This window comes from Mustela lutreola, chromosome 3, assembly GCF_030435805.1.
Source record: "Mustela lutreola isolate mMusLut2 chromosome 3, mMusLut2.pri, whole genome shotgun sequence".
NCBI classification, from domain to species: Eukaryota; Metazoa; Chordata; class Mammalia; order Carnivora; family Mustelidae; genus Mustela; species Mustela lutreola.
Window position 1 is genome coordinate 77,103,770 of NC_081292.1, and position 14,821 is coordinate 77,118,590.

At 36.6% G+C, this 14,821-nt stretch overlaps 1 protein-coding gene across 1 annotated transcript in view; it reads right to left on the reverse strand.

Moving 5' to 3' along the window:
- Positions 1-6,740: 6,740 nt before the first annotated feature.
- Positions 6,741-14,821, reverse strand: part of XKR4 (XK related 4) — a 444,711-nt gene continuing 436,630 nt past the window's right edge. Inside the window, exon 4 of the transcript XR_009351771.1 lies at positions 6,741-9,587. The gene's annotated coding sequence lies outside the window, so the exon portion shown is untranslated. The remainder of the gene's footprint in view (positions 9,588-14,821) is intronic.

Sequence of the window (14,821 nt, forward strand, 5' to 3'; positions counted from 1 at the left end):
TTTTTTTTAAGATTTTATTTATTTATTTGAGAGAGAGAATGAGAGAGAGAGAGAGAGCATGAGAAGAGGGAGGGTCAGAGGGAGAAGCAGACTCCCTGCCAAGCAGGGAGCCCAATGCAGGACTTGATCCTGGAACTCCAGGATCATGACCCGAACTGAAGGCAGTTGCTCAATCAACTGAGCCACCCAGGCACCCTCCTCCTTGTTTTTGAAACTCAGGTAGGGAGTTGAGCTAATTATACTCATGACTGAGCTAACTGTACATTGCTGGTTCATGGAACACTCCTCTAAAAGTCAGATAAAGCTAACTGCTGAAACAAACAACCCCAAATGTCAGAAGCTCAATCCAGTAGAAGTTTACATATTGCTTGTTTCCATTTTGGTTCAGGTAGGGAACTCTGCTCCATCTGCTCATTCAGGGATCCAGGCTCCTTCCTTAGTGTGACACCCTCCCCGTCCTATCTTCTTGCAAGCCGTGTTAGATGCTCCTGGCATAGTCTGTGCAGAGCTTTACTTTTACTACCAAATAATGTATAATTAATGTATCTGGACTTATTTCCCTATCAGACTGTATCCTTTAAGAAGATTATGCATTTTATTCATTTTTATAACCCCAATACCATGCATGTCAATGGCTGTGATTTTCAAAAATACTTGTAAAATCACAGTGTAAAAAATATAAATTCTTACAGAAAAGACTAGAAAGAAGTGCATCAAAATGGATTTGTATTTTTACATTTAGCACATGTTACTCTTATAGTAATAAAGACAACTAATAAATTACTCTGAAAAGAAACAAGTGAATTCTTGAAATTTTTTTCATTGTTCCTTCTAATAGTTTTATCTGCTTCTCTTTGGTATTGATAGTAGTTTCTACACATATAGTTAGAGTTCATGCTCTATTTCTGTTTTGTAAAGGAAGACTTTTATTTCTTTTTAAAAGATTTATTTATTTATTAGAGAGGGAGAGTAAGCAGGGGAGGAGCAGAGGGAAAGGGAGAACAAGAGAATCCCAGGCAGACTCCCCAATGAGTGCAGAGACCCACATGGGGCTCAGTCTCATGGCCCTGAGATCCTGATTTGAACTGCAACCAAGAGTCAGATGCTCACCTGATTAAATCACCCAGGTTTCCCTAGAGGAAGGCTTTTATAAACCAGTAGAACTCTTACTGAACTGTATAGAAAGTAGAAAATTTCCTTAAAACAAAAACATTACACTATTTTAAGAAAAACAATTATATAAAGCATAAACTCTACTTTTGTAGAAAAATCAGGAATTTAGACACATCGTCTTTTTTTAACAGTACTTTTGTTAACTGACAGTTTTTCCTTTTATTAATGTTTAGAAAAGTTATTTAGATTTTTAACCCTCTGTGATCTGAAATAGCTCTTTGCTTTTTTAGTGGTTCTAGAGAAACATTCTTTAGCAATTTTCAGAAATAAGTAAGTGAAACATATCTTAGAAATTGATATAATTTCATTTTAAATTTATTTCAGATTCAACAGAATTCAGCTTTGTTTATTTTCAGGTTTAAATCATTTTATCTTGAGACTATACCTGAGAATATGGTCTTCTTCCCCATCTTCCTGCCTTAGACCCGCAATGACTGCTCTCTTCCTAGACTTAGAAAGAATCAAGAACTCAGACATCTGTTAAAATGACCACAGTGTACTTTATTTAATGATTTTGGTACCTTGTGTTGCAATAAAATAAAAAAAAAATCTACAAAATCCAAATATATAAAATTTCAAGTTTTTTTTTAAAGTTTTACAAGAAAAAATCATGTAACCAAGGAAATTTGTTCATTATGAAGCACTACTTTCCACTTCATTTCATCACAAATTGCAACTTACTTAACAGACCAAAATAACTATGGTATTATAGTACATCAAATACTCCACACACTGTGCTTTCAACTAGAGCACATGGGACCATGGCCTGAGACGGCGGCCTCCAGCCAATAAAGACACTCTTACAATCTGAACGCTAAAGGAATGTTTGGATACATGGAGTTTGAATATATATATTTACAGGAAAGAAAAAAATTAATAACTAGTTTAATTCTTCATTTCAAATAAAATTCCAATACATTTGTACAATGTTTACAAAGTAAAAGCACAAGAAATGCCAAGGTTATCATTCGGGTCCAGGCACTGTGCTCGTACTGGGGGAAATGTCTACACCGTTCCCTAAACACACACGTTCGGTCTCTCAGACCTTCTGGAATGGTCATGGGAGAGAGAAGCACAGGAATGGCAATTTTGCACAATCAGAATGTCATGCAGAGTTGAAAACAGGGAACTGAGAAATGATTGGTCCATTCTCTTGTTTGATGTTCATCTGCCACCTGTTACATTTTCTTTTCAGAGATAGATTTAGAACAAACAAAAAAAAATTGAACAGGGAGAGGAGCACAAAATTTTTAAGGCAAATTAAGCAAATATAGAGCAGCTTCTCTTCGTGTTACGTGGAAACGAGATTTTACCCCAATCGAACTTAGAAACAAACAAAATTAAGAACAACCTCCTGAGGTTGGGTTTCTTATATCATATACAAATTTTTGAAAATTGCTTTGCACCAAGTATCCTTTTGAAATTTTAAATGAAAAACTTATTGTTACAAAGTGCATGATTTCATATTTCTAAATAAAAGAACGGTAGCTGAGGTAGTTAGATGTGAAAATTAGTTACTTAAAATAACTGCAGAATGAAGAACAAATGTCAGTAGCAAAAATCCTTGCCATTTGGAAGCAGTTTTATATTGTGCAATGGTTTAATGCTGAGCAAAATGCTCTTTTTTTTTTTGAACTAGATGTTATTAATGAAATCAGAATATTAAGTAGTATTTGTTTCCAATTTGCTAGGTAAGGTGTCACTACAGACAAAGTCTGTATTCCTGGTAGTTTTGTTTGTGACTCATGTTTTCACCATTTCTGCATTGAAGCTATAACATAAAATGGCATTACTTATCATTACTAGAATCTTCTGATCTAAACTGTAAAAAGAATTCAATAAAAACCAAGGAAAGAACCAACAGGAAAGATGATGTTGCTCATGCTTTACAACGTTTGTTTGTTTGTTTGTCTTAGCCCTAAATTCCATGTACTATTTGGTTTCAAAGGTGTGGTAACCTCTGGCTCCTTGGTTGCCCTCCTTGCTCTGAGAATGGGAAAAACCCAATTTGCATGTCTTACATCATCTTGTTTTCCGGGCTACTGAGCTGTCTGGTAACTGAGAAGAAAAGCAGAGACAGTTTAATAGAGGCAAGGTTCTTACCCAAGTCCCCTCTCCTCCTGCCACCTTCACTAAAGAGAAGCTTCAGGTGAGACATTCAATAAATAATTTGCTGAAAACATTTTTTAGCTATCTCATACCATCTAGATATGAAAGGAGCTTGGTGATAATAATATACCAGGGATAAGAGTGGGTATAAATAAGTTGGCAGGCATTACTTTGGAGCAAAAGAGAATTTTCTATGTGTTTTCCCCCACATGTTATGAGATAGAATTAATTAAAAGTAATAAAAGTTGACAACTGCATTTATGAAGCATCACATACATGATAATTACATATTGGTTGGTCCATGACAGTATAGTCACATGTATCTTTGCTAAAAATTTGTTTCCTTATTAAGTCTACTATTTTCAGGGAAGACTGGCCAGTTTCATGTGGGCTTTCCAGACTTAAGGGTCAATATAGGGGGCTCAAATTTCCCTTTTCCCAGTAATTAGATGTATAGTTTCTGTCTAATAGCATGTTGTCTCCACCTGTTTTTTCATCTCTTTGGTGAATAATTTCATTTCTATCATTTCAAAGAGCTGTTCAGTTCTACTACTTTTAGACTCTGTTTTGTGCCGTTGTTGTAAAACCTCCCAATTATGAGTTATCCCCACTGCACCTGGCCAACCCCCCTCAGAGGCTGCCACACCTCTTCTTATTTGCATACCCCTGAATCTAGTGCAGTTAACTTCAGTTTTCTTGCACAAAAATAATAGAAAGACATGTATATTTCCCTTTGAAAACAAGGATATTCTGCTGCACTTTTGGTTTGAAAAATATTGATGCTTGGGACTGGGAAAAAAGATCAGAGAAATTCAAATAATCTTGACTCACTATTCTCATATTTTGAGTCTGAAAAATGGTATTTATCTTAAGTCTGATGTGGCAACATAAACATTTTTTTAATGGATCAGATAATTGCCTAGGTTAAATTCATGCTTCAGAAAATTTAATTCCATGCATTAGAAATGTTTCACCAATCTGAAATTTTAAGCTATATACCAGAAACTAGATTTTAGAATCCAGAAGAGATTATGTTGAATGTGTACGTTATGTTATCTCCAGGCACAACATGATTTTAAACCCACTTAACAAGATAAACTTTCTGAAACCTTAGTTCATATTTTTAAAAGCATGCATTTTTTTTTGGCAAAAGAATATAATTATTAACTAAGGGCACAATGACAATATTTATGTACATAACTTTCTCCCGTGAAGTCACATCTTTCAAACACTACCTGAATGGTTAGTATAGTTCCATGGTTGTATTCCTACTTTACAATATTGCCTCCATGACTCAAAAATGACAAATATTTATAACCCCAAATTATGTTATTTAGCACTAGTTCTTACCAGGACTAAATATTTAAGTAAGAAAAAGCATTTACTTTTGGGAGAAGTTGTATAGGATTTTCCCTATGGTTGTTTTCCCACCATCTCCTTTGTTCTATAGTTGTACACTCAGATCTATGCATGTGTAAGTATACTTGTAAATCACTATATAGAAGCCCTTGTGTAAACACTTCTCTGAAAAATTTAAAATTTATTTATAATCTGAAAATAAACCAACTCAGAAGTTCCAGGAAGAAATAAGGCTTCACATTCTTTTATTGGGTTGCAAAGGGAGAGATGTACCATCTTAGGGATGAAAAAGAATGTCACCGTAAACAACAAAATCTAATCCCAATAATATCTATTAAAAATATTCCCTCCTGGTAGCGGATTCCAGAACACCCCTTGGCAATCATTAGTCCTGAACTCAGGTATTGTGCAGGCATTCTGGAAAATGCAAGTTGGGATCAGGCATGTGAATCAGGGATTAGGCATCAGAAGGAGCCCAGTCCTCTGGATATATTTAATAAATATTTAGCAAAATGCAGTTTGGCTAAGAGGAAAATTGCCATTCTATATGAAGCTTCTCAATGTTTGTATGAAAGGAGTTCCTTTTTCTCATTAAAAAGCTGATAATTTAAAAAAAATATATATAGACCTTTGAAGAAAAGGTTTCACTTCTGTGAAGTGACCATGAATAATCATACTCTCTGCCTTGGTGACTTATTGCTGTCGTGTTGCTAGACTGTCTCCACCCCCCCACCCCACAGCCTTTTCAGGGCTGCACACAGGCCTCCTTTGTGCTGATGCTAGTTGTCAAGTGTCAAAGCACTTTATCAACTTAGTTCATCTTCACAACACCACTATGAGGTAGGTAGATAAAGATTCTCTCTCTTTTACATATGGAACAAAAGAGGCTGAAGAGGAGTTTCTGAGGCTGAAGTGACCAACCAGGAATGAGGACTCCAGTGACTCAGCTTCCAGGCCCCTGTGTTTCCACTGGTGGACCAGGGCCCCTCCATGTTCTTGTCTCCAGAAAGGAACAGACTTCATAGTGTAAAAGGATACTGCTTCAGAGAATATATTTCAGTATATTTAAAAAAGTCATTATATTCAACACAGGGATTTTTAGCTTTCTACTAAACCATTAATTCTATTCAATTACTACATAATAAAAGATAACTGAAACAAAGTGCTTGATGTTTTTGTAGTTGCCAACTGATGGTTCCCTCTTCATTGCCAGCTGACTGAAACATTGAACTAAATATCCTGTCGGTAACATGAAGGTACAAAGATTTCTAAGAGGATTGAGTGAAGTACAAATCTCAAGGAAAAAGGAAAGCGGAGCCAAATCAGGTTGGTATGTACATCTGTGACAGGAACTAGCAGCTCTCTTGGCCTGGAAGGCTTTCACAGGTGTGGGACTAGCAAACCGTCCAAAGGAGCATCCAAAGAGCACCCAAAGGAGCATGGACAAAACACAGTTAGCGCAGAGCAGTGACACCTAGCGGCCGGAAGCCCTTGCTACACAAGGTGGAGCACCCATTTTGATTTCAGGGAAACTTCTGCAACTAATGGGAGGAGGGAGCCAACAAGGGTGAGGACAACTTACCCCATGAAGTCATTCTAAGTTGGCGCGGAAATGGAGAATTTGACACAATCAAAACACTACCTAAGAATGGACAAAACAAATATTTAGATTTTCTCCGGAAATCCTCTCATGACCTTTGCATAGCTGCATACCTTCTGTGTGCCTGCTTACAGTTAATGCCTCAGAGTGAGTTCTGCAGCATAAGCTCACAGAAAATAAAATCAGTCTGAATGACTTGCCTGCGTTTCTCTCCGGCTTCAGAACAGTAAATGGGGTAAGCACACGATTTGAGGAAATACACTCACCAATCCAGAGCCCAATCAGATGAAACAAGGAAGAAAATGGCCACAGATAATCACAAATACAAGAGTCGCGTGACTATCGCAACCTCCTTCTTTCCGGAAAGTGAACTTCCCTTTGATGACATTTTCTCTTTTCCATGATTACAAAGGAAACACAAAGGTTCCAATATGTATAACCAGAGAGTCCTTGACAATCAAAAGGACATCAACAAACCAAACAACAACAACAACAAAAATAAAACCAAAAAACGCTTTTACTTCTATCAACACCAAAACATGCACCATAAAATACCTGCATTGAGACATTTACATTATTTTTCTGCTTGAAAGATATAATCCTTAAAATGAAAACTTCCTATTTGAAGAATAAAAAGTTAACAAACTTGCATTTCTCCTGAACAGTTCTGTCAAGTAGACTTTGGGAACAATGAAGATTATGTGAAGAACAGGGGGCAATTATAGAATGAGAAAGGATGGAAAGGAACGGAATAAAAAGTTTCCTTGGCAGGAAGAAGCAGAGTGGCAGGCCTCCAAAACAGTCTTTCTGAAGGAGGTCTGTGCCATAATCACATCTAAATACCCCTGGGACAACCTCCCAAACCTCTTCCATTCACGTGTTTGCCAAAAGTAAATAAAAATCAAATAGCATTTGCTCTGCATTATTTATTCCTCTTTGCACAACAAAGAGATTTTGAGCAGCAGAATATCACCAGCAAATGATTACTGCACGAGAAAGTTAAATCTCATTACCTACAACACCTGAGCATTTTCTGTCTATCTAGACAACACCAGACAACCAGATGAAAAATTCTATCATTCAAACACATGGATTTTCCTAAGTATTCAAATGTTTGATGTCACAAAGACCAAATTTACTGCTTGAGTGACTTACTTCTTCACTTTTCATTGGATATTTGCTTTCATGTGTACAGTCTTTATTTTTTAACAATGCCATAGTGTCTACTTCAGTTTAGTGAAGATGGTTCAGCGATCATTTGGAAAATTCAGATGTTGAAAGCCCTAAGTAAAAAGAAACTTACTCATGAGAAAAAAGAAAAAAATCAGAGCTTTAGGGCTATCAGCACTCTAGTGGTTTCGTGGATGGTGAAAAATTACTCAACTGTCCACTTTTTTTTTTTTCACTTCCATTATTCTAAAGATCATTCTCAAAAAATTATTTTTTTCCAAATTGGGGATAGATACACAGACCTAGGACATGTAAACCTGGTTTAGTGAATTTGAACACAGAGGCTATCATGATGTCATGATATATTTACAATGGGATGATGTGTAAGGCCATAGTAACCCTGAATCTGGTTGCTGTTGAAAAGGAGGGCTAATTCAGTGGTTCATGTTCTACAAGCAAGAATACTTACGATACCTTTAAATATCTCATCTTGTAGTCCATCAGAAGTTCTTGGCATGCAGAGCTAGCTAGCAGCATAGGGGCCAATGACCAAGGAGAGCTGTTTTCTTAAAGACAGAGTTAGTCTCAGACATGAAGGCCCTGATATCTTCTCTGTCTTCTGCCTTGGCCCTTCATATATGGATGTATCTATCCTCATAGTTAGGGAACGGCAGGGGCTACTTTGAACCTCTGCTCTATAAAAAGGCAGATATTCCTGATGAGCAACTGGTAGACATCCTCTTCAATCACCTTCTGTCCCAACACAGCTTATAGCCTCTCACTCATGAGCCGTGCTTAAGAGGATTGTTTATTGCCCCTGCGTCCCCACAGTCAACCAGCTCATTGTATGTTACAGAGTGTCTTTGTGCCCATTTTGGCTTTGGAGTTCAGGAAATTAAATTTTTCTTCAACTTATTAGTTTTCATTGCCTTGCAATTGAAAATAAATTACATGGTAGTAGGCCAGTTTTTGCCATTAAATTTCAGTGCTGGTGCCAAGAGTTAGTTCTGAAAAATGACTTTGACAGAATAGAGTATGCAGCACAATACTGACACTTCTAACTGGGACTACCATTCAGTAGCTCTCAAATCACTAAGATGGTCACTTAGCAAGGAGAAACGTCTTTGAAACCCAAGAAAAAGGATCCCTGCTTCTTTTCTAAAATTTTTCTGCTAGGTTGCTCTTTGGATAACCCTGATGACTTTCACTCATTGATCTAGGGTTCACTCCTGAAATTGTTCTACTACAAGGTTAGACAGAAACTTTATAAAAACATAGGGCAGCCTGATACTTGCAAACTCTGAGACAATGATGTGAAAGTATATTCATTCTTATCTTGCAACTCAAATCTTTCTTGGAAAACAGAGAAGCAAGTGGGAAAGAACCATGATTTTTTCAAATTATGAGACTATTAGTTTACTTTGAAACGAACATTTAGGCAATAAGAATCTCTACTTGATCTCAGAGTTTGTAACTGATGTTTGGTCAGGACTCAGAAACAACAGGAGGGCCAATACTGTAAACTTAGGTACCTCAGTTTGAAACAGGCAATGTCACCACCCAATTGTAGAAGGTTAATTGCAGGAAGGCGAGAATCAAATTACTTAACAGTTACATCCGTGCAGATTTTACCTCTGAAATGGAATTACAGATTCAATTTTCATAAATTTGTTATTACAATGCTGACAACAGTACTCTCAAGAAACCAAGTGAGGGCAGCCACGGTACTCAGACAGATCAATCATTAAAGAGATAACAATGACTTTTTTTTTTTTTTTTCATTTCCAAACAAGTAGATTTGTATTCATTTAAGGATTCTCCATGACCCAGTACCTATTCTCTGAGCTATGCAAGCCCCAGGAATCCATTGACACTTTTTTTCTTTCAAAGCAGCGCTTACTGTCAAAAACAAATGAAGTAGATGAATATTCATTGCATGAATGATGAGGAAGCAGGTAGCACGAATTCATTAGTGCTCTACTTCACAGAGGTCTTTCTCTTCAGGCCTGGGTACAGCTCAGCACGGAACGAGGGCTCCTTCCCACTAACTGATTAATTTTCCCTCGCGGTAGCTTGGCTACAATATTACAAGTCAAGAATTTGCAAGATTAAAGGGTCTGTTGCATTAATTAACGCAAATCACCTTCAGTAAAGCTTGACAAGTTCCAAGATGTTTCTGTAAAAAAAAGAAGGGAATCGATACCATCAGCAACATACATCTTTGTGACAGTCGAGCTCACATTTCTGAGTGACTGGCTTGTCCCCGTTCCCTTTCCTCGTGGCACTAGAGAGATTTATTCCTCTTCCCAGGGCACAAGCCTCTGATTCAGACCAAGGCAAAGGCTACACTCCAGGATTTCAGAATATATTTCAGCGATCCATTTCCTTTTCTATGTACAATACATTAGAAAGGTTAATAAGGAAAGTTGACTATTTGAGTTCTTTGAAAGAGGGATATAAAACGACAATTCTTTGACTAGCCGACAAATCTCCTTTGGTTACAGGATGGTGTGCTCTTGCTCCCAGTTTCAATAGAATAAGAACTCACAGTGGGGCCCACAGAAAGACCAGGTCAAAGGTTAATTGCTAACTTAACGTAACAGAACCCGACTCACTCATTTTCCAGAATCACAATGGACTGAAATGCTGATGTCAATTAAGACAACGTTTTACTGGTTTGTAATCAAAATAGGAATTTCACACAATGATAGAAACCTGAACTATATTTTCAGTCCACTCGGGGGTGATGTAGAACTTACTGATAAATGGATTAATTTGGAATAATAAGAGTGTTGAGTTGATACAACCCCATATCAGAATGCCACTAGAACAGTTAACTTAAATTAGCTCAAACACAACATCTCCATTTGTTAATATTTGTAGCACTTAAATGAAATAAGAATTTGATTAGTTCCATTTTAATGTAAATCAAGCAGAGAGAGGAGAGGGCCACTAGCTTCATCTGATAGATGGAAGTATAATAAAAACATGAAACTTTACATTTTTTGAAATTCTAATAACAGAGTTAGGTGACAGGTTTTAATAAGAACATAAGAAAACATTTTGTGTTGGTACTAGGCTGGTAATATTTACTTATCAAATTGATTAATTAGTTTTGACATTGATCTGTTTTATTATCATGATCTTTGCTCTGCAAACATCATATCAACAACTGTACTCTTCTTGGCTAGTGCAATGGCTAAAATAGCAGTAATCACAGTAATGAACTACTTATAGTGGCTTGAACTTAGAAGCCATGCCTCACACTTCCCACCGTTATTACACCAACTGTTATATTGAGGCTTAACAGGACTCACCAAGGAATTCTTTGAATTATTATGCCTTATACAAATTTATCTTTTTTTTTTTTCTCTTTCCTTTTACTCCTTAGAGAACCTTTGGGTTTATGCATTCCCTGATCAGAATTATTTCACTTGGAGCAAATTAGTTATGCAAGTTAATAGTTACCTTGAAGCAATATACTTCCTGCATCTGTGGGGAGCCAACCACCTGGCCATATTGCAGGGAGAGACATGGTTGCGTATGTCAGGATGGTTAATGAGGTGAGTCTGGCTGTCCTGACTTCTGAATGTAATAGGCACAGTGTCGCTCTCCTGGGCATGGGAAGCATGGCTTTAGACCAACCTCTCAGGTTGCAGTAATGGAGGCTTAGTTCTGAAAATGTGTTATTCCTAAATAACTACTATGCTGGAAATATAGTATAGGTGCTAATGAAGGGTATTTCTCTGGAAGATCAGAGAAGTAGCCTATTAGAAAAGTCTTCAGACTCTTCCTCATTTCATGCCTCTTGTTAAAAGGGGTTCTCAGGAATATCTCCAAAGATTATTCAGTTATGATTGCTTCGAGTCAAGTGCTGTGTGCCAAAAAAGTATTTCAATTTCTTTTTGTTGCTTTGGGACCTTGATTTAAAAATGTCTAGTATTGAAGAGACATAAAAATAAATCATAAAATTACTTTTCTCTTTATAGACAGTCAACCATTGTCATCTTATCTTTATATGTATATCATGATCTTATGTTTGTCATTGTGTGTGGCCATTGTTTATTATGAAGCTTCCATAATATAATATTAGAAAAGCTATGTTACTTTTTTGCTCTAGTATGGAATTAAATGTAGATATTAAAAATAGAAGCTGTGTAATAGAGCAAAAGGAGTTGAAGTCTGAAGACTCTATTCTGCTACAAATAATCAAGGTAGAAGTGAGAGACTCTTTCTGCACTTGGCTGTGTTTTGCCTGGCAGTGTTAGTCCTGTGGGTGATGCTTACGGAACAGATGAGTGAAGGAATCCTGATTACAAAAACTACCTGTTCTCTTTGGATCTTGGTAGTCTTATCCATAAAAGAATGTGTTGAAGTAATACTTAGATCTCTTTTAGATGCTACTGTCTATAAAAATTAGTAACTTCTAATTCAACTTATCTTCATCAAGATCTGCTTAAATCTTATCAAAGTAGGAAGAGAGATTTTGTATTTTTCATACATTAAAGTCAGACTGATCACTGTATATTTTTCTAATATAAACACCAAGGTTGAGAAAATTTGGGGTTTATTACTGGCTATTTGTTTAGAAACAATTCATTCAACATCACACACAACTTTCTATACAATGTCATCAAATGGGTTTTGATTGTCATCCTGTAGAACTCAGACATATTACATCAAAAGTGAGCTGGGAAAGGACACATCAGTCATTTTATAATCAATTCGACAAATATTTGGTAAATGTTTGCTTTATTCTTTACACCTAACCTTTCAATCTTAGCTAAGATTCCTCAATTTATATGATGGGTCAAGCTAATGGTATAATAATCCTTTTAAATATTAAATTTTATGAACTGCAAGACATAAAATTTAGAGAAAAATCATAGCAATGGGATAGAATAATGTCACTTCAAATGTTTGTTCATCTATCTTTCCTCCCTCCTCCCTGCCTTCCTTCCTCTATCTCTTTCTCTGTCTCTCTCTCCGTCCCAGCGTCTAAGTAAGTACTGGAATTTGGTTATTTTTCCATGTGCCTGACTGGATGCCAGTATAGCACATGAATAGAATACAAGAGAAGAACCATCTGGTTAATTTATATTTATCTCTTACTTGAGTGTAGATTAGGGCCATGGAGGAGGTCAGTTGTCCAGAATGGAAGGATAGCACATATCTACCTACTGTGAATTAGGGAGTGGCAGTAAAATTCAATTACAAGTGATAGCAATTTCCATTTCTCATCACTGATTTTTATTTTTAACTTTTCATCTCGGAAGACATATTTGACTTTAAATGCAATTTGCTCTGGAAAATTTCATCATCAGACCATGATTTTATTTCTCCTGAAAACTTGCCAAATCAGAAATTGATGTTGGTGGGAAAATATTCCTGGGTCTTCTAGAAAAATTAGCAGTTGTTAAAAGTTGTTATAAGTTGTGTTCAATTCTCAGCTCCACTATTTCCTCGTTGTGGAACCTCTGGCGATTTGTTTAGCATCTCTGAGATTAGGTTTTGTCATCTGTATGTGGTACTTAACTCATAGATGGTTGTGAGGACTCAAAGAGATCATATAGGTTAAGTTCTATAGCCCAGCACTGAGCATATGGTAAGTTCCTAGTCATGGTAAATTACCATCAATATGGGGAACTGAACTACAAGAAAATCTAAGGGTAAAAAAATAACCAAAGAAAAAATTTGAGTTTGTCAGTATTTTTGACATATTTGTCAGTATACTATTTGCGAGTAAAATATTTTAGCAAAACAATGAGGCATTTCAAGGACATGAAACCATTCCTTACTGAGCAGAACATAGACCACAAAAGTTGACTGGAGTTTTTTTCGTTTTGGGTTTAGATCACTGCATGCCATGTAACAAGAGTCTGATTTCTTTTCTTATGGGATCTAGAAAAAGGGCTTCAAATGGATGATCAAACAACATGATACCTTAAACACTCAAGGGAGCATTTCCGAACCCCTCATTTCTGTGGGCAAATGGCTGCTTGCCATTTCTTCCACTTGGCTTTCTGCTGTGAGCACAGAGGCTGTGTTCGAGCTAGCCTAATTGCTACAATTAACAAAATTAAATGGCTCATTGTGTTTTTATACAATTCCACCCACATTTTTGAGGAGTTTTCCTGTTGAATGAGTAATCCTACTGTTGAGACTATTGATCGCAGGCCCAAATGGAGTCTTTCTGTATGCCCATTTCTAGGATAGCAACTGGACCAGACATAGATCCAGAAAGAAAGCTCTGTGGTGGACAGTGAAGCCTGCTTGAGTAATCAGGGGAGATTCAACCCAACCTCTGAGATCACTTCACAGCCTGAGACAGGCCAGGGCCAGAGACTTGGAAATGGAGGTATGGTGCAGGGGGTGAGTAGGCGGTAAAAGGAAATGGTCCTTCCTCAGCCATGTTGAAATGCCTTAGCTTCAGATGGGGAAGAAGGGTGTTATGAGTCACAAGCTGGCTAGAAGTAATAATTTTGATTGTTTTAGAAGTGACACTGGACTGTTGAAGATAAATGAACATGAGTTGATCTGCATCCATCACTGAGTTTATAGGAACAACTACCTCAGATCAGCTGTGTTTTAACCATGGACTTCAAGCATCCTCTGAGCTCTATTTCTGAAAGACAGTCTGAGCTATTTTTAAAAAGGCTTTAAGGAATTCTCCTTAGAAACATAAAAATGCAGACATCTCATCCAAACTTTATATAGAAACAGTAATGGCTAATGGCAAAGATGTATGCAAATGCAGGGGAGCATATATTTAGTCTAGAAAATGGTTCATTAAAAAAAAAATGGATCCTTGTCTAAACAGTGTGGGAGAACCTATTCCACTCAATGGCATTTGGTACATTGAAAGGCGAACATGTAGCCTTACACAATCCTGCTAAGAACACAAGAGTTTTTCTTGGCTCGATTCAACCAGTTGGAAGAAACCGAAATGATTCAAAACTATCCTATTCAACTGTTTAAAAGATGAAAATTTTAGGAGTGATTCAGGTTATTTAAGCTCAAAGTGCTAAGTTGCATCTAGGTATTTCCCATCTTATAAGTATGTGGATGTCTTATAGACATTGACTGTAAGCTTGGGCTGAAAAGGAGGAGAAAAAAGCTTTTCCACTTAAATTCTTGTGTCGGTAACATACCAGTTAATATGCATGGAAGGGCAGTATATACTTCATCTTTTTCATCTCTGTTCCTTTAGTTGTGTGTGTGTGTATATATATGTAAAATATACATGTGTATTATATATACATACATAACATATATGCATGTCACAATATTTTAAAAAACAGTCATTGAGATTTCAATGATTCCCATTCAATTTTAAGTGGTTAGTGCTATCACCCCATTTATTCATTGGGCAAACTAGATTGTGCATTTAGGAATTAAGCATACATATGT